Below are 21,574 nucleotides of genomic sequence, written 5' to 3'. Positions count from 1 at the left end.
ATTGAACCAGCTCTTGAAGCTTTGACATTTTACAGTTGTGTAAAGTCCACCACTGGCATTTCGCAGAAGAAATTTTGTTAATATTTTTTGTGTTGGCTATTGCTTTATTATTGCCAAGTGTACAGTGAAAAACTTTGTTTTATGTGTTCAGTTTAGTTTGAAGATACAGTGCATTCGGCCCACATCGACCAGGGATCACCCCGTACACGAGCACTGTCCTACACACACCAGGGACTATTTACAATCCTTACCGAAGCCAATTCATCTACAAACCTGTGCGTCTTTGGAGTGTGGGAGGAAACCGGAGCACCCGGAGAAAACCCATGCAGGTCACGGGGAGAACGTATAGACTCTGTACAGACAGCACCTGTGGTCAGGATTGAACTCGGGTCTCTGGCGCTGTGAGGCAGCAACTCTACCGCTGCGCCACCGTGCTAACGTGGCAAATCACGGCATATATAAGTACAACAGGTGGTGAAAAAAGTGAAAGGGAACGGTGCAGAATGTAGTGCTGGAGCTACAGAGAAAGTGCAGATTTTAAAAAGTGCCGGGATTGCAAGGGGGTAGACTGGGAGATGCGGAATGCACCCTTCGTATATATGAGAAGTGCATTCAAGCATTCAATAACAATGGGGACGAGGCTGTTCTTCAATCGAATGATATGTGCTTTTAAGTTTTTGTATCTTCTTATACCCAGTGTAGAGGAATCAAAAACAAGTTGATTTACGTTTAAGATGGGATGGGCAGGATTTAATACGAACCTGAGGGCAGGTTTTCTCCGGGTGCTCCTGTTTTCTCCCACACTCCAAAGACGTGCAGGTTTGTAGGTTAATTGGCTTCGGCAAGTTGCAAAGTTGTCCCTCGAGTGTAGCATAGTGCAAGCGTATGGGTCGGTGTGGGCTCAGCAGGCCAAAGGATCTGTTTCCGCGCTGTATCTAGAGAGTCTAAAGTAATGCAGATGTTGCATTCTGGCAAGTCAAACCAGGGTAGAACCTACACATTGAACAGCCCATTTCCATGCTGTATGTCACTGTGACTCGATGCTCAACTGCTTAGACGGGGCATCTTGGTCGACATGGACTGGATGGGCCGAATGGCCTGGTTCGGCGCTGTACGACTTTATGCTCTGCAGGAGGATGGAGAAGAAAGAATGACCGGGGTATGAGTGGTCTACGGTTATGTTGGCTGCTTTCCCCAGGCATTGTGAAGTGAAGATGACGTTGATGGGAGGGGGAGAGGGGTAGAAAGAGGAAATGGAACTGGTGGTGAAGTTGACTTCTCCTCAGTCTCCACGCACTACACTAACCATGGGAAAATTCTTGATAATTTAAAAATGAGCCATGTGCGTTTTAATTTAACACTTTCACTGGTCCCAGGGCCGGATTTCCGTATAAGCTAGACAAGCTTAAGCTTAGGGCCTCGAGATCTAGGGGGGCCTACTCACCTCGCTGCCTCACCGACCATCCGCCCACCGGGACCTCCTACTCTTTGCCCGCTGACCCTGGGCACTCCACCGCCCTCCAGCAGCCCGCAGCTGTCGCCTTACCTGCAGCCTGGACTCAGCACCGGGCCTGAAGTTTCCACGCTGCAGATTCCCACTCCCCTGGGTTTGACTGCGCTGGGTCCTAGTGCCAGTCCCCCCCAACCCTGGTAACCTCAGTGGCTGTTCCACGGGTCTACCCCATTCCCCTCATACCATGTGACTCCAGCTCTTCCCCACCCACACTACAGTCCTCATACCCCCCTGACCACCCACCACCCCTCCACCAGACATCGCTTCGGCCTCAGTCCACTCACCTGCCCTCCTCCGGCCCCAACCCCCATCCCTGCCGCAGGCCCAACACTCCAGAGCTTCAAACGGCGATCCAGGTAGGGCATTGCCTGCTCCGCGATGAATCCAATATGTATTTTAAAACCAACTGTTTAATGACAACATACAGTAGGATCTAAAAGTGTCACACTGTCACTGTCGGGTAGTCATGGTCCTCTAGTCGTGGGGGTGGGGGATTGGGAGGGGAGGGGGGGGGGGGGGGGCCCCTGACAAGTGAAATAGCTTAGGGCCTCTCTTCATCTAAATCCGGCCCTGACTGGTCCGTTGTACAGAGACTGTTGGAGGCTGGAGGAAAATGGCTGCTTGGTTGACAGTCCAACGTCTATCAACTGCAGTTTCATCCCAGCTGTTACCAGGCAACTGAACCATCCTCTCACCAACTAGAGAGCGGTCCTGAGCTACTATCTACCTCATCGGAGACCCTCAGATGATCTTTACTTGGATGTGTAGGAAGGAACTGCAGATGCTGGTTTAAACCAAAGATAGACACAAAATGCTGGAGTAACTCAGCGGGACAGGCATCATCTCTGGAGAGAAGGAATGGGTGAGGTTTTGAGTGGAGAACGGTCTGAAGAAGGGTCTCGACCCGAAACGTCAGCCATTCCTTCTCTCCAGAGATGCTGCCTGTCCCGCTGAGTTACTCCAGCATTTTGTATCTATCTTTACTTGGACCTGGTCAGATAGACACTACATTTTGGACAAAATATTGCATTTTATCTTGCATTAAACGTTATTCTCTTTATCATGTATCTGTACACTGTCCACGACTCAACTGTAATCATGTATAGTCTTTCCGCTGACTGGTTAGCACGCAACAAAAGCTTTTCACTGTACCTCGGTACACGTGACAATAAACTAACTAACCAAGGTTGGCAGAGGCTGGGGAGCAAAGTTGGACCTCAAGGGTGGGGAAGCTGAATTATGTGTTGGCACCTCCGAGAGTTGGTGGGGCTCTACTCGAAAGGTGGGCAGATGGCATGGACCTCTGCCGCATAAGGAAGTTGGCTCTTTGCTTTTACACAGGGCCTTAGTTTTAGTTTAGAGATACAGCGTTGAAACAGGCCCTTCGGCCGTCTGAGTCCGTGCCGACCAACGATCGCCCGTACACTAGTTCTATGTTATCCCATCCTACACACTGGGGATAATTTACAGAGGAACAATTAACCTACAAACCCCTCACGCTTTTGTGATGTGGGAGGAAACCAGAGCACCCCGGAGGAAACCCACGCAGTCACGGGGAGAACGTGCAAACTCCGTACAGACAGCACCCGAGGTCGGGATCGAACCTGGGTCTCTGGCGCTGTGCCACCGTGCCACCTCGATAGATCCTTGATTTTTAAGGGCCTCCATGGGTATGGGGAGAAGGCAGGAGAATGGGGTTGAGAAGGAAAAATAGATCTGCTAGGATTGAACGGCAGGGCAGATTTGATGGGCTGAATGGCCTGGTTCTGCTCCTAGAAGTTATCCTCTTATCATCTTGACTGAAATGCTCTTCTTCCTGGCCAGAAGCACGGAAGAAAATGCTGGTCATGGAAACTTTTCTCACTATAATGCCAGTTTCCCCACTATTGAATAAATCTAAAAGTACAAGAAGGATTTATCAGCGTTGCTGGCTGCCAGAGGTCAGTGTGACAATTTTGTGGAGTGGTTGCTGCAGTACCGGTTGGTTTTGACATTCATCCCTCATTCTAATCAGTCTGGGAAACGGTCATGCAGCAAGCAGTACATTGTTCTTGCCCAAGCCCAGTACCTGCCCCCATCTCCACTTTTTTCCCCTTCCTCCTACATTCCTTCCTCTGGCTTCACAACTCGCTCCACTTCTGTCCTCATCTCCTGATGTCTTCTCATCTCTGGCCGTTGTCCAGCCAACTTCCAATTAACCCCCCCCCCCCCCCCACACCGCCTCCTCACCTGAATCCATCTATCATTGTCCTCCCTTCCATTGACTCCATTTACATGTGACACTGCCACAGCAAGGCCATCAGCATAATCAAGGCCCCTCCCCGATCAGGCAAGAGGTTACGAAGTGTGAGAAAGCACACTGCCATATTCAGGGACAGTTTCTTCCCAGCTGTTGTCAGGCAACAGAACCATCAGTCCTGAGCTACCATCCACCTCACGGGTGACCCTCGGACTATCCATGATCGGACTTTACTGGACTTTATCTTGTCCTGAAAATGATTCAGGTTATTCCCTTTATCGTGTGCAGTTTTGGTCTCCTAATTTGAGGAAGGACTTTCTTGCTATTGAGAGAGTGCAGCGTAGGTTCACCAGGTTAATTCCCGGGATGGCATATGATGAAAGAATGGGTCAACTGGGCTTGTATTCACTGGAATTTAGAAAGATGAGAGGGAATCTTATAGAAACATATAAAATTCTTAAGGGATTGGACAGGCTAGATGCAGGAAAATGTTTCCCCATGTTGGGGGAGTCCTGGTTCTGGACTCGCCAGACATTGGGAACATTTTTCCTGCATCTAGCTTGTCCAGTCCTTTTATAATTTTATATGTCTCTATAAGAACCCCCTCATCCTTCTAAACTCTGAAGACAAGCCTAGTCTTTTCAATCTTTCTTCATATGACAGTCCCGCCATCCCAGTGATCAATCTCGTGAACCTACGCTGCACTGCCTCAATCAGATTTAGTTAGTGCAGTGTAGGTTAGATTTAGCTCTCAGGGCTAACGGAACCAAGGGATATGGGGAAAAAGCAGGAACGGGGTACTGATCTTGGATGATCAGCAATGATCATATTGAATGGCAGTGCTGGCTTGAAGGGCCGAATGGCCTACTCCTGCACCTATGTTTCTATGTTTCGAAAGCCTTTGTAAGTGTCAGCTTCAAGGTGGTGGATAATAAGGCTGCCTCAGTTGCCGCAGAAGGGTTTTTCGTTCAAGTTTTTCTTCTTGGACCTGACATATATTAGACTGTGTGTGTCGAAGGAACTGCAGATGCTGGTTTACAGCGAAGAAAGACACAAAACGCTGGAGTAACTCAGCGGATCCGGCAGCATCTCTGGTGAGAAAGAATGGGTGACGTTTCAGATTGAGACCCCTCTTCAGACTGTGTGGAGCTGGACAACAAGAAGAGTCTCGACCTGAACCGTCACCCATTCCTTCTCACCAGAGATGCTGCCTGTCCCGCTGAGTTACTCCTATCTATATTTGATATATTAGACTGACATTTCTGTGTTGCACTGTCGGAGTTGCCACTTAAGGATGAATCTTTAAACTTACAATACATCTGCCTTCCCTAGTCTATGTAAGATTTGATTAAGCTGGAAAGAGTCTAGGGTAGATTTACGAGGATGTTGCCAGGACTCGTGGGGCTGATCTATAGGGAGAGGTTGGCCAGGCTAGGACTTCATACCTTGGAGTGCAGGAGAACGAGGGGTGATCTCGTAGAGGTGTATAAAATCATGAGGGGAATAGATAGGGTGAATGCCTAGAATCTTATGCCCAGAGCAAGGGTATCAAAAACCAAAGACATAGATTTAAGATGAGAGGGTAAAGAATTAGTAGGAACCTGAAGGGCAACTTTATCACAGAGAGGGTGATGAGTTTGTGAAACATGGAGGTAGTTAAGGCAGGCACTATAACAACATTTAGAAGACATTTCGACTGGTTCATGATAGGGAAGGTGAAGAGGGATATGTGCTAAACATGGGCAAATGGAACCAGTGTAGGTGGGTAATCTTGGTCGGCATGGACGAGTTGGGCCGAAGGGCCTGTTTATGACTCTATATTTCGACACTGTCCCAGGGCAACGAGCCAACAATTAGCAGCGGCCAATTTATCTATACATTAACGAGCTGTGCATTGCCGAGGGCAATTATCATTATCGTCTGAATGTGTGGGAAGGAACTGCAGATGCTGGTTTACACCGAAGATGGACACAAAATGCTGGAGTAACTCAGCGGGACAGGCAGCAACTGGGGAGAGATGCAACTGGGCCTGTACTCGCTGGAGTTTAGGAGAATGAGGGGGGACCTCATTGAAACGCACAGAACAGTGAAAGGCTTGGATAGAGTGGATGTGGAGAGGATGTTTCCACTCGTGGGAGAGTCTAGGACTAGAGGGCATAGAATTAAAGGACGTTCTTTTTTGGAAGGGGATGAGGAGAAATTTCTTCAGTCATAGGGTGATGAATCTGTGGAATTATTTGCCACAGAAGGCTGTGGAGGCCGTCAGTGGATATGTTTAAGGCAGAGATAGATAGATTCTTGATTAGTACGGGTGTCAGGGGTTATGGGGAGAAGGCAGGAGAATGGGGTTAGGATGGAGAGATAGATCAGCCATGATTGAATGGCGGAGTAGGCTTGATTGGCTGAATGGCCTAATGCTACATCTATTCCTTATGACCTTATGAATGGGTGATGTTTTGGACCGAGACCCTTCTTCAGCTGAAACGTTGGCCATTCCTTCTCTCAGAGATGTTGCCTGTCCCATTAAAATCTGAAAGCATTCTATTATTCTACAGGGTGTTTATGTAACATGTTTTCAGTTGGGCTGGACAGGCATTGCTTTGCAAGAATGAGTTGTGGGTTGTGTTCAATGTTGTGCACTACAGTTAATGTGCGACAAAGAATCGGTTCTGCACCCCCCGTTAGAGGAGCAAGTGGTTGGAAGGGCGTTTCTCAGTATTACTACACCCCAAGATGAAGGAACAAGATAACTGTCTTGCTGTAAAGATGAAGACCATCACCCTTTGTCTTAATGCAACATGTACATTATGGGCGGCAGGGGTAGAGTTGCTGCCGTACAGCACCAGGGTCCCGGGTTCGATCCTGACCACGAGCGCTGTCTGTACGGAGTTAGTACGTTCTCCCCGTGATCTGCGTGGGTTTCCTCCGGGTGCTCCGGTTTCCTCCCATGCTCCAAAGACGCACAGGTTTGTCGTATAAATAGCTTGGTGTAATTGTAACGTCCCTAGTGTGTGTAGGACCGTGTAAGTGCGCGGGGATCGCTGGTCGGCGCGGACTCAGTGGGTCGAAGAGCCTGTTTTTTAAACTACATTAAACTAAATTTCCCCTTTATAACAATACGTGGCATTTAATTGCAGGGAGATAATCTGCCAATGGATGGTTTGGCATTGGGGTAAACCATGTGGAGTTTGCACGTTCTCCCTGTGACCGTGCGGGTTTTCCTCCGGGTGCTCCGGGTTCCTCCCACATCCCAAAGACGTGCGGGTTTGAAGGTTCATTGACCCACCAGGCCCGTGCCGACCATTGATCACCCATTCACACTAGCCCAATGTTATCCCACTTTAGCATCCACTACACACTAGCGACAATTTACAGAGGGCCAAATAACCTACAACCCCGCATGCTTTCGAGATATGGGAGGAAACCCACACGGTCTCAGGGGGAACGTGCAAACTCCGCACAGTCAGTACCCGAGGTCAGGATTGAACCTGGATCTCTGGTGCTGTGAGGCAGCAACTCCACCAGCTGCACTGCCCTACATTAATTGCCTCGGTATATTGCCCCTAATGTGTGTCGGGAGTGCGTGAGAACGTTTTCTTTACACAATAACGAGATCGTGGCAGATAGTGACTTGTTCACTGTCATGTTTTGCAAGGCTGGTGAACTTCTGTTAGAGTGGCACAGTTGCATACAAGCTGAACCGCTGCTTCACAGTGCCAGAGACCCGTTTTCAATCCGGACCTCAGGTGCTGTCTGTGTGGAGTTTGCACATTCTCCCCGTGACTGCATAGGTGTCCTCCGGGTGCTCCGGTTTCCTCCCACATCCCACAGACGTGCGGGTTTGGAGGTTAATTCGCCCTCTGTAAATTGCCGCTAGTGTATCGGGATGGATGAGAAAGTGGGATCATGTAGAAGCAGTGAGGAGCGGTGATCGCTGGTCAGCGCGCACTTGGAGGGCCTGTTTTCCACGATGTATCTTTAAATTAAACTACTTAGAATGATACAGTGTGGAAACAGGCCCTTTGGCCCAACTTACCAACACCGACCAACATGTCCCATCTACACTATCTCACCTGCCTGCGTTTGGCCCATGTACCTCCAAACCTGTCCTATCCATGCACCTGTCCAAATGTTTCTTAAACATTGCGATAGTACCTGCCTCAACTACCTCCTCCGGCAGCTCGTTCCACACATCCACCACCCTTTGTGTGAAAAGGTTACCCCTCAGGTTCCTATTAAATCTTTCCCCCCTCTACTTAACTATGTCCTCTGGTTCTCGATTCCCCCACTCTGAGCAAGAGTTTTTCTGTGCATCTACCCAATCTATTCCTCGCATGATTTTGTACACATGTGGTCATCTGTAACTTGCCCCTAGTGTGCAGGGAGTGGATGTGATGGTGGGATAACATAGAACTAGTGTGAACAGGTGATGTGTGGACTCGGAGGGCCGAAGGGCCTGTTTCCATTCTGTATCTAGAATCATAAGGGGCCACAGTCTTAGAATAAAGGGGAGGCCATTTAAGAGCGAGGTGAGAAAAAAAACGTTTTCACCCAGAGAGTTGTGAATTTGTGGATTTCCCTGCCACAGAGGGCAGTGGAGGTCAAGTCACTGGATGGATTTAAGAGAGAGTTAGATAGAGCTCTAGGGGCTAGTGGAATCAAGGGATATGGGGAGAAGGCAGGCACGGGTTATTAATTTGGGACGATCAGCCATGATCATGATGAATGGCTTGAAGGGCCGAATGGCCTCCTCCTGCACCTATTTTCTATGTTTCTATAAACAGTGGCATGGTGGCGCAGGGGTAGAATTGCTGCCTTACAAGGCCAGGGACCCAGGTTCGATCCTGATTAAGGGGGCTGTCTGTACGGAGTTTATACGTTCTCCCCGTGATCTGCGTGGGTTATCTCCGAGATCTTCAGTTTCCTCCCACACTCCAAAGACTTACGGGTTTGTAGGTAAATTGGCTTGGTATAATTGTCAGTAGTGTGTGTAGGATTGTGTTAACGTGCGGGGATCGCTGGTCGGTGTGGACTGGGTGGGAACGCTGTATCTCTCAACTAAAGTAAAAAAATAAAACATTCAGCACAAGTCATGTATTTCCTGTGTTGCTGGTGGTTCACACGTGTGTGTTGAACCTCCCGATTCCCACAAGCATTGACAAGCATATTTTTTTCTCAAGCCTTATTGTACCAGAGACTTATCTCGCCTTTTAAATACAGACAGCTGCGGCTCTTTGTAAACTGCAAGTTCCCACCAGAAGCTCTCAGCTGGACTTTGGGCCACAGAGACATGACTGCTGCCTCTGTAGATAAATGCAGACCAAAGGAACCTCCTCCAAAAGTGTAGTACGTTCAGTTTGACTTAGTTTAGTTTAGTTTAGTTTAGTTTAGTTTAGTTTAGTTTAGTTTAGTTTAGATTAGTTTAGTTTAGTTTAGTTTAGATTAGTTTAGTTTAGTTTAGTTTAGATTAGTTTAGTTTAGATGAGTTTAATTTAGTTTAGTTTAGATTAGTTTAGTTTAGTTTAGTTTAGATTAGTTTAGTTTAGTTTAGTTTAGATTAGTTTAGTTTAGTTTAGTTTAGATGAGTTTAATTTAGTTTAGTTTAGATTAGTTTAGTTTAGTTTAGTTTAGATTAGTTTAGTTTAGTTTAGTTTAGTTTAGTTTAGTTTAGTTTAGTTTAGTTTAGTTTAGTTTAGATTAGTTTAGTTTAGTTTAGTTTAGATGAGTTTAATTTAGTTTAGTTTAGATTAGTTTAGTTTAGTTTAGTTTAGATTAGTTTAGTTTAGTTTAGTTTAGATTAGTTCAGTTTAGTTTAGTTTAGTTTAGATTAGTTTAGTTTAGTTTAGATTAGTTTAGTTTAGTTTAGATTAGTTTAGTTTAGATTAGTTTAGTTTAGTTTAGATTAGTTTAGATTAGTTTAGATTAATTTAGTTTAGATTAGTTTAGTTTAGTTTAGATTAGTTTAGTTTAGTTTAGTTTAGATTAGTTTATTTTAGTTTAGTTTAGTTTAGATTAGTTTAGATTAGTTTAGTTTAGATTAGTTTAGTTTAGTCTAGTTTAGTGATACAGCGTGGAAACATGCCCTTCGGCCCGCCGAGTTCACGCCGACCAGCAATCACCTGTTCACACTAGTTCTATGCTATCCCACTTTCTCATCCACTCCCTACACACTAGTGGTCATTTTACAGAGGGCCAATTAACTTACCAACCGGCACATCGTTGGGATGTGGGAAGAACCGGAGTACCTGTAGGAAACCCACGCAGTCACGGGATCACATACAAACTCCGTACAGGCAGCACCTGTAGTCAGGATCGAACCCAGGTCTCTGGAGCTGTGAGGCAGCAACTCTACTGCTGTGCCACCGTGCCACATCTACTGGTCCACCCGGAAACCTTGCCCCTCTCTTCTCTGCACAGAGCAGTTAGTGTGACATCAGTGTAAATGGCCAGTTGGAAACAGAAGGAACTTCGAAGATGAGTGATTGATGGTCAGTGTGGACTTAGATAGAGCTCTAGGGGCTAGTGGAGTCAAGGGATATGCAGAGAAGGCAGGCACGGATTATTGATAGGGGACGATCAGCCATGATCACAATGAATGGCGGTGCTGGCTCGAAGGGCCGAATGGCCCCCCTGCACCTATTTTCTATGTTTCTAATGGGCTGAAGGGCCTGTTTCCATGTGGTATGTCTGTACTCTGTGACCAACCATCAAACCCCCCTCACACCTGTATCCACCTATCACTTGACAGACTTTGTCTGACCCCTTCCAGCCTTCTCCCCGCTACCACAATGAGTCTGCCAAAAGGCCCCGACACAGTGGTGCAGCGGTAGAGTTGCTGCCTTACAGCGCCCGATTGTAAATTGTAAATTGTCCACTAGTGCGCAGGATAGCGGGTGATCACTGGTCCGCGCGGACTCGGTGGGCCGAAGGGCCGAAGGGCCTGTTTCCGCACCATATCTCTAAAGTCTAAAGACCATCTCCATGCAGTCTGCCCCCAAGCAGTCAACAGAAAGGTTTAGTGGTAGAAACATGGAACTGCAGAAGCTGGTTTACAAAAAAAGGACACAAAATGCTGGAGTAACTCCTCAGGTTAGACAGGATCTATGGAAAATATGGATAGGTAACGTTTCAGGTTGAGACCCTTCTTCAGGCGGGTTTAGGAGTTCAGAAAGTTCAGTGACACAGTTCCAGGGAGGGTTGTTTTCCCTGTAACATATGATGAAAGAATGGGTCGACTGGGCTGGGCTTGTATTCACTGGAATTTAGGATGAGAGGGATTCTTATAGAAACATATAAAAATTCTTAAGGGATTGGACAGGCTAGATGCAGGAAAAATGTTCCTGATGTTGGGGGAGTCCAGAACCAGGGGTCACAGTTTAAGAATAAGGCCATTTAGGACTGAGATGAGGAACAACTTTTTCACCCAGAGAGTTGTGAATCTGTGGCATTCTCTGCCACAGAAGGCAGTGGAGGCCGATTCACTGGATGTTTTCAAGAGAGAGTTAGATTTAGCTCTTAGGGCTAAAGGAATCAAGGGATATGGGGAGAAGGCAGGAACGGGGTTTTGGATGATCAGCCATGATCATATTGAATGGCGGTGCAGGCTCGAAGGGCCGAATGGCCTACTCCTGCACCTATTTTTCTATGTTTCTATGAGGAAGTAGAGATGTTGATGAGGCTTTTTGGCTGTTGCTTTGGTCCGCATTTAGCCACAAAGATAGCAGTCACGCAGAGTGGCTTAATGTCCGGCTGAGAGCTTCTGGTGCGAATGGTTTAGTTGAGTTTAGTTTATTGTCACGTGGGCAGTTAAAAGTTTTTGTTGCGTGCTATCCAGTCAGCGGAAAGACGATACATGATTACAATCAAGTCATCCACAGCCATCTACAGATACAAGATGATGGGGATAACGTTCAGGGCAAGATAAAGTCCAGTAAAGTCTGATCAAAGATAGTCCGAGGGTCTCCAATGAGGTAGATGGTAGCTCAGGACCATTCACTAGTTTCTGAGAGGACATTCTCTAGTTGTTAATAGGATAACAGTTGCCTGATAACAGCTGGGAGGAAACTGCCCCTGAATCTGGAGGTGTGTGTTTTCACACTTCTGTACCTCTTGCTTGATGGGAGAGGGGAGAGGTCCACAATTCTCTGCAACTTCTTACGGTCTTGGACGGAGCTGTTCCCAAACCAAGCAGTGATGCATCCCGATAGAATGCTTCCTGCGGCTCATCTGTAGAAGTTGTTGGGGTCGTGCCAAACTTCCTAAGTCGTCTAAGGAAGTTCAGTTTACAAGGAGCCGCAGCTGTCTGCAAGGTTTGTAAAGGCGAGAAAAGTGTGTTGTACAATATTAAGAAAGGTGAGAAGTTTCAACAAAACCTGAGAAAATAAAATGCTTGCCATGGCTTGTGATAACCCAGAGGTTCAACATCCACAGGAAAGATAGACACAAAGTGCTGGAGTAACTCAGCGGATCAGGCAGCATCACTTGAGAAAAGTCGATCAGTGGCGTTTCAAACCGGGACCCTTCTTCAAACAGGTCGTATTAGAGGGGGGAAAGCTGGATGAGAGATGGTGGTGGGACAAAGCCTGGTGAGTGATAGTGAAAGTGAAATGAAATTGCATTCAGCTGTTCGGCCTGCCCTGTCCTTGAAACTGCAATGACAATGGAAGTGAAATGAAAATGCAATGAGCTGTTCGGCCTGCCCTGTGCTTGAAACTGCAATGGCAATGGAAATGAAATGAAAATTAGTTGAGGCCAGTTCATTGGCTATATTTAAGTTAGATGTGGCCCTTGTGGCTAAAGGGATCAGGAGGTATGGAGAGAAGGCAGGTACAGGATAGTGAGTTGGATGATCAGCCATGATCATATTGAATGGCGGTGCAGGCTCGAAGGGCCGAATGGCCTACTCCTGCACCTATTTTTTATGTTTCTATAGGTGGATGCAGATGAGTAGAATTTTGGTTAGCAGTTGGGTAAGTGGAGACAAAATGTAATGAAAAGGAACTGCAGAAGCTGGTTTATACCAAAGATAGACGCAAAACTCCTCCATGTTGGTTTACAAAAGAAAAGGCACACAGTGCTGGAGGAACTTACAGGTAATCCTGACTCTGAAGGTATTGTGCTGAATGTTGCTGGCAATCCCAAAACATTCACGGGCTGCATTGTTTCCCAGACTGTACGAAGTCCAACAAGGGTGGCATCCTAATGCACCCTCCATCCTCCCCACCACCATCTTTCATGGGATTTCATGGGCTGTTATGAAGCTGGGTGGCAGTGTCAACTGTGAGGAGGATGCTATGAGAATGCAGGGTGACTTGGCCAGGTTGGAGGAGTGGGCAGATGCAGATTTCAGATGGCAAATGCAGTTTAATGTGGATAAATGTGAGGTTATCCACTTTGGTAGCGAAAACAGGAAGGCAGATTATTATCTAAATGGCGTCAAGTTGGGAAAAGGGGAAGTACAACGGGATCTGGGGGTCCTTGTTCATCAGTCTATGAAAGTAAGCATGCAGGTACAGCAGGCAGTGAAGAAAACGAATGGCATGTTGGCCTTCATAACAAGAGGAGTTGAGTTTAGGAGCAAAGAGGTCCTTCTGCAGTTGTACAGAGCCCTAGTGAGACCACACCTGGAGTATTGTGTGCAGTTTTGTTCTCCAAATTTGAGGAAGAACATTTCATGCTATTGAAGGAGTGCAGCGTAGGTTCACAAATTTAATTCCCGGGATGGCGGGACTGTCATGTGCTGAGAGAATGGAGCGACTGGGCTTGTATACTCTGAAATTTTTGAAGGATGAGAGGAATCTTATTGAAACATATAAGATTATTAAGGGTTTGGACACGCTAGAGGCAGGTAACATGTTCCCGATGTTGGGGGAGTCCAGAACCAGGGGTCACAGTTTAAGAATAAGGGGTAAGCCGTTTAGAACGGAGATGAGAAAACACTTTTTCACACAGAGAGTTGTGAGTCTGTGGAATTCTCTGCCTCAGAGGGCGGTGGAGGCCGGTTCTCTGGATACTTGCAAGAGAGAGCTAGATAGGGCTCTTGAAGATAGCGGAGTCAGGGGATATGGGGGGAAGGCAGGAACGGGGTACTGATTGGGGATGATCAGCCATGATCACATTGAATGGCGGTGCTGGCTCGAAGGGCCGTATGGCCTACTCCTGCACCTGTTGTCTATTGTCTATTCAGGTTCAGATTGTTAATTGGTAGCTGAGGAGGAATATGCCGGCGTTGGAGAGGATCCAGAGGAGGCTTACGAGAATCATCCTGGGGATGATTGGGTTAACGTATGATGAACGTTTGACGGCACTGGGCCTCTACTCGCTGGAGTTTAGAACGATGAGCGGGGACCTCATTGAAACTTACTGAATAATGAAAGGCCTGGATAGAGTGGATGTGGAGAGGATGTTTCCACTAGTGGCAGAGTCTAGGACCAGAGGCCATAGCCTCAGAATTAAAGGACGTTCCTTTAGGAAGGAGGTGAGGAAGAATTGCTTTAATCAGAGGGTGGTGAATCTGTGGAATTCATTGCCACAGAAGGCTGTGGAGGCCAAGTCAATAGATATTTTTAAGGCGGAGATTGATAGATTCTTGATTAGTGCGGGTGTCAGGGGTTATGGGAAGAAGGCAGGAGAATGGGGTTAGGAGGGAGAGATAGATCACCCATGATTGAATGGCAGAGTAGACTTGATGGGCCGAATGGCCTAATTCAGCTCCTATCACGACCTTATTGTTTGGACTACATCCACAATTCTCCGCAATTTCTTGCGGTCTTGGATGGAGCTGTTCCCAAACAATGCTACGATGTGTCCTGATAAGAAAAGACACAGGGGCTTCCTCCATTTCAGTGTGGGGAAAGTGATTATTGTGTAAGACATGGAGGCTTGACAATGACAGGCAGTGAGGATATTCAGTTTAAACTAAACTAAACTAAATTAAACAAACAGAAGTTGATCACTGATTAATTATTTCAAATATATAAAATCCATATGTAACCCTTGTGTTGTGAGGATATAAAAAGGCTGTGGGTGCTGTGAATCATTGAAACACTCTGGGTTCTCTCAGAGTGTTTCCAATTTATATTGGAATATATTATCTGAATGGTGGCCGATTAGGAAAGGGGGAGATGCAACGAGACCTGGGTGTCATGGTACACCAGTCATTAAAAGTAGGCATGCAGGTGCAGCAGGTAGTGAAGAAGGCAAATGGTATGTTAGCATTCACAGCAAAAGGATTTGAGTATAGGAGCAGGGAGGTTCTACTGCAGTTGTACAGGGTCTTGGTGAGACCACACCTGGAGTATTGCGTACAGTTTTGGTCTCCTAATCTGTGGAAAGCCATTCTTGCCATAGAGGGAGTACAGAGAAGGTTCACCAGACTGATTCCTGGGATGGCAGGACTTTCATATGAAGAAAGACTGGATAGACTTGGTTTGTACTCGCTAGAATTTAGAAGATTGAGGGGGGATCTTATAGAAACTTACAAAATTGTTTCCGATGTTGGGGAAGTCCAGAACAAGGGGTCACAGTTTAAGGATAAGGGGGAAATCTTTTAGGACCGAGATGAGGAAAACATTTTTCACACAGAGAGTGGTGAATCTCTGGAATTCTCTGCCACAGAAGGTAGTTGAGGCCAGTTCGTTGGCTATATTTAAGTGGGAGTTAGATGTGGCCCTTGTGGCTAAAGGGATCAGGGGGTATGGAGAGAAGGCAGGTACAGGATACTGAGTTGGATGATCAGCCATGATCATATTTGATGGTGGTGCAGGCTCGAAGGGCCGAATGGCCTACTCCTGCACCTATTTTCTATGTTTCTATGTTTCTATATACTGTGGAGGCCTCGAATAAACCGACTTGTTTGAGAAACTCATCATTGCTCTACGAGATCTTCTTTGTGTCTGTCCCGTTCTGAGGTGCTACTGGGCCGTACGTGAAAAGCCAGCTTCAGGGTAGAGATCAAGCATACAATTAGTTTAGTTTAGTTTAGAAACAGGCCTTTCAGACCACAGGGAGAACGTCCAAACTCCATCCAGATGGCACCCGTAGTCAGGATTGAACCCGGGCCTCTGGCGCTGTAATGCAGTAACTCTACCGCTGCGCCACCGTGCCGCCGTTCCGCCGTGCCGCTGCGCCACCCCAATTAACTTTAACACTGACCATTGTATTGACTTGGTGTTCGTTTGCCCGAACACCTCCGCTCAGTCCGTCTTAACCAACCTGATCTCCCGGTGGCCCAGCACTTCAACTCCTCCTCCCGTTCCCAATCTGACCTTTCTGTCCTGGGCCTCCTCCATTGTCAAGTCAAGTCACATTTATTTATATAGCACATTTCAAAAACAACTCTCGTTGGCCTTTATGCTTTACATTTGTTATAAGAATAGTATAAACAAACAAACTACATACATATATACATATAGCCCTCGCTCAGTGGACGTCAGGAAAGGCTTGGGAGTATAGATAGGTTTTTAGTCTTGACTTAAAGTAGTCGATGGAGGGGGCAGTTCTGATGGGAAGGGGGATGCTGTTCCACAGTCTAGGAGCTGCAACCGCAAAGGCGCGGTCGCCCCTGAGCTTATGCCTAGACCGCGGGATATTCAGCAGCCCCAAGTCGGACGATCTGAGGGACCTGGAGGTGGAGTGGTGGGTGAGAAGACTTTTAATGTAGGAGGGGGCAAGCCCATTGAGGGCTTTGTAGACATGGAGGAGGGTCTTGAAATGTATACAGAACCGCACAGGGAGCCAGTGGAGAGAGGCCAGGATCGGGGTGATGTGGTCCCTTTTTCGGGTGCCCGTCAGGAGTCTCGCTGCGGCGTTTTGGACCAGTTGCAGGCGGGACAGGGAAGATTGGCTGATGCCAGTGTAAAGGGAGTTGCAGTAATCTTGGCGGGAGGAGATAAATGTGTGGATGATCTTTTCAAGGTCATCAAAGTAGAGGAATTGTTTTATTTTAGCTATCGTCCAAAGCTGAAAGAAGCTAGAGTGAGGCCCAGCGCAAATTGGAGGAACAGCACCTCATATTTCGCTTGGGCAGCTTACACCCCAGCGGTATGAACATTGACCTCTCTAACTTCAGTTAGCCCTTGCCTTCTCTCTCCATCGCCTCCCCCTTCCCAGTTCTCCCACTAGTCTTACTGTCTCCGACAACATTCAATCTTTGTCCTGCCCCGTCCCCCGACATCAGTCTGAAGGAGGTCTCGACCCGAAATGTCACCCATTCCTTCTCTCCAGAGATGCTGCCTCACCCGCTGAGTTACTCCAGCATTCAGTGTCTACCACTGTTGCATTGTTTCATGTGCTGCTCAAGAAAAGATGCCTCTTTAGGCAAAAAATCCCAGAGTATTATAAAGGACATTTCCCACCCCGGACACTCCCTGTTTGAACTGTTGCCGTCAGGCAGACGGTACAGATCTACAAGGACAAGGACAAACAGACTTAAAAACAGTTTTTACCCCACTGCTATAAAGGCACTAAATGTAGCCGCCAAGGAACGCAGGGGCGGTACATACTAAGGGACTGTGGTACACTGTGAAATCAACAGAAGGATGTAGGGTTGGGTGTTTATGTGTGCTATTTTCATGATATTTATTTTAGTTGTTTAGCTTTTTTTAGATATTTTACCTTGTATGTATCGTTAGCTTTTAGAAATGTTTGAATGGTGCACTGACTGGCTGACATTTTTAAATTTTGTTGTACATGGTTCATGTTACAATGACAATAAAGAAACTATTCTATTCTACCCAGTCCCGACGTAGTGCAGCCCATGGAGTGCAGCAGCAGCAGCAGCACCTCGCCCGTGGCCCCGTCGGTCGGCAGCCCGGCCAGCTGTCCGACCTTCGGACCTTTGCTTACCGCCGACACCACCACCCCTCCTTCTCATGGCCGATCATCGGTTCACGAGATGGATGGGGTGCCGGACTTTGCACGCAGCAGAACACAAAGTCCAGCCGGCGGGCCAGTTGAGGAGCTTTGGCCTGGGCCCAGCGACGTCGCCCGCAAAGACCGGCAACCGTGTCAAAACTCCTCAGCTGGCCCGCCGGCTGGGCTTTGTGTGCAGTCCAGCACCCGGGCCAACTCATCATTCACCCAGCCACGGTCGAGTCGGTCAACGAATTGCCGTCGGGAATTTGTCCCTTATTTTGACCTTTTGTCCTTATTTGTGAGTGAGAAAGTTGGCAACCCTATCGGTCCACCAAGGCCTACTGGATCGAGAGCTGCAGCCTGACCCGTTACTCCAGCACTTTGTGTCCTTTCTAGATTATAGCCGGTGGTCTATAAATGTAGATGGTGATTGTACTACCATAGTGGAAATTACGTGGGTCCTAGGCTTTAGAGATACAGTGCGGAAACAGGCCCTTCAGCCCAATAAATCCGCGCCAACCAGCGATCCCTGTACACTAGCACTACCTTACACAGTAGGGACAATTTTTCCGAGACCAATTAACCTCCAAACCTGCACGTCTTTGGAGTGTGGGAGGAAGTTGGAGCACCCGGATGAAACACACGCGGCCACAGGGAGAACGTACAAACTCCGTACAGAGAGCACCCGCAGTCAGGATCGAACCTGGGTCTCTGGCGCTGTAATGCCCCTGTCCCATTTAGGAAACCTGAACGCAAACCTCTGGAGACTTTGTGCCCCACCCAAGGTTTCCGTGCGGTTCCCGGAGGTTTTTGTCAGTCTCCCTACCTGCTTCCACTACCTGCAACCTCCAGCAACCACCTGCAACCTCTGGGAACCGCACGGAAACCTTGGGTGGGGCGCAAAGTCTCCCGTTCAGGTTTCCTAAGTGGGACAGGGGCATTAGGCAGCAACTCTACCGCTGCTGCTCTTTAGAACCCTTAGGACTCATGGAAGGTTACAGAACTGTTTATCAAACAAAGACCAGGGAACATTGAAGATTTTGACTGTAAATAACATTTGAGGAAATACAGCACTATTTTGATCCTATTATACTTACCTGATACAATGTTTGCAAAATTGTATTGATAGAAGCAACAATTATTGCAGATCGTCTGATATTCTACTGTTGCCATCACATGTTACGGGTTTTCCTTCAGTGGCTTGTCTGTCGAGTAGGATTTGCTGGAAGGTTACATCTGATCTTTTATCTCGGCCCCACTGTCCGGCACAAACCCTGTCCCTTGACTTGATAACAGCGCGGTGGTGCATCGGGTAGAGTTGCTGCCGGCTTCCAACCCGACCTCGGGTGCTGTCCGTACGGAGTTTGTACGCTTTCCCCGTGACCACGTGGGTTTTCCCCCGGGTGCTCCGATTTCCTCCCACACTCCAAAGATGTCCAGGTTTGCAGGCCAACTAGCTTTGTGAAATTGTAAATTGTCCCCAGTGTGTGTGGGATGGTGCTAGTGTATGGGGATGGCTGGTCGAGGCGGTCTGGTTGGGCCGAAGGGCCTGTTTCCACACTGCTAAACTATATACTAAACTAAACTATACTAATTAATTGAGTTCTGCGAGTTGCCATGGTGGGATTTGAACTCATTCTCTGGATGATTAATGGTGGTTCATAGATAATGAAGTGTGTAGATAAGGAAGTGTAAGGTGTGAAAACAGGAGAAAGGGGATGGAGATCAAGGAGTATGCAGAATAGATCAATGGTAGCTGGGAGAAGGTAACAACAAAGTAAAGAGAGATAAAATGTAGCCATAGACAGGAAGACTGGTCGGAAGAGGGATGGAGAGAGAGGGGAGGCAGGGGTTAATGGAAGTCAATGTTCATATCGCTGGGGTGTAAGGTGCCCAATTTCATTGGGTCTCGACCCAAAATGTCACCCATTCCTTCTCGCCAGAGATGCTGCCTGTCCCGCTGAATTAATCCAGCATTTTGGGTCTATCTTCGATTCAAACCAGCATCTGCAGTTCCTTCCTACACTGTCTGTGGGACAGGCTTGATAGATGGTGTAAAGAAACTCAAAGTGCTGGAGAAACTCAGTGGGTCAGGCAGCATCTCTGAACGTGGATAGGTGAAGTTAGGGACTTTAGTTCAGAATCATACCGACCTGAAACGTCACGTATTCATGTTCTCCAGAGATGCTGCCTGACCCGCTGAGTTACTCCAGCACGTTGATTTTCTTTACTCTCCGGTGCTTTTTGTTCAACATCCCAGCGTTTGTGGTTCCTTGTGTCTACTTGATAGATTGCATGGCTTTTTCAATCAATCAATCAGTTTTATTCGTCACTTGCACATAAAGTGCAAATGAAATGAATTTGCCAGCAACAGTACAATGAGAAAGAACACACAAAAACACACAAACAATTTAACACAAACATCCACCACGGCATACATCACTGTGGTGGAAGGCACAACATTTGGCCAGTCCTCCTCCATTTTCCCCCGTGGTCGGGACCTCAACCCTCCGCAGCCGCTGCTGTGGGTGCCCAGATGTGCAGACAAGGTAAAAAGATTAACCTACAGACCTGTACATCTTTGGAGTGTGGGAGGAAACCGGATGCGTCCAGAGTAAACCCACGCGGTCACAGGGAGAACGTGCAAACTCCTTACAGACAGCACCCGCAGTCCAGGTCGAACCTGTTGATGTGAGACAGCAACTCTACAGCTGCCCCACTGTGCTGCCCCACCGTGCTGCCCCACTGTGCTGCCCCACTGTGCTGCCCCACCGTGCTGCCCCACCGTGCTGCCCCACTGTGCTGCCCCACTGTGCTGCCCCACTGTGCTGCCCCCAGATTGAACCTGGATGGTTGGAGCATGATGATATCTGTGTATGTCTACCCATGCACCGCTCCCTCACCCCCACGCCCTGACAACGACATGCCCACGTGGGTTTGTAGGTCAATTGGCCCTCTGTAAATCATTCCCTATCGTGGAGAGAGTGGATGAAAAAGTGGGATAACATAGAACCCGTGTGAACGAGTGATTGATGGCGGGCGTGGACTTGGTGAGCCGGTGGGCCTGTTTCCACGCTTATCTCTGTGTATTAAATTAAACTAAGACTGCCTTGGTCATGTTATCAGTCAGTTCTGAGTGTGGTTTCCCTGCCAAGCCTTCCCTTGATCAGAGTCCTTGCAGATCTGAATGGTGTGAAGTGAATTCGCTGTGGACACAAGGAATGAGCCGATATGACAGGAATCCCACTGAGGGAATCTCTCGGCACCCCCACGGAACAAGCAAATTAATTGACTCAGTTCCTCATGATGCTTTCTTGTCCTATATACTGAGGTACAGTGAACTGCCTTGTTTTACACACAACCCAGTAAAGTCACACAGCAGACCTCACCCCGGCAGTACACAAGTCGGACACAAGAGGCACCACGTTTCAGGCGCCGACTAAGTTACAAAAGTTCACCGAGCTTTAGATGCGGTTGCCACACGCTTTAACTCCCCTTCCCATTCCAATAGACTTTTCCATCCCGGGCCTCCTGCACTGTCAGAGTGAGGCCCACTGCAAATTGGAGGAACAGCACCTTATATTTCGCTTGGGCAGCTTACACCCCAACATTGATTTCTCTAACTTCAAGTAACCTTTGCTTTCCTTCTCTCTCTGTCCCTCTCCCACCCTAGTCATCGTACTAGTTTCACTGTCGTCCTGAGTTTCAATGTTTGTATCCATTCGTTATCACCTTTTCCACAGCCAACAATGGACCATTGTGGGCTCTACCTTTCTTTGATCACCGGTGCTGGCTTTGATTTGTCCTTTTCATACCGTCTGCCTTACTTCTCACCTCACTCTCAGTCTGAAGAGAGGACTCGGCCCGAAACATCACCTATTCCTTTTCTCCGGGGATGCTCTGAGTGGGAGAGTCTGGGGCCAGAGACCAGAGCCTCCAAATTAAAGGACATTTTACTTTAGGAAGGA

Source organism: Amblyraja radiata, chromosome 28 (assembly GCF_010909765.2).
Source record: "Amblyraja radiata isolate CabotCenter1 chromosome 28, sAmbRad1.1.pri, whole genome shotgun sequence".
Taxonomy (NCBI): Eukaryota; Metazoa; Chordata; class Chondrichthyes; order Rajiformes; family Rajidae; genus Amblyraja; species Amblyraja radiata.
This window is presented reverse-complemented; position numbering follows the sequence as displayed.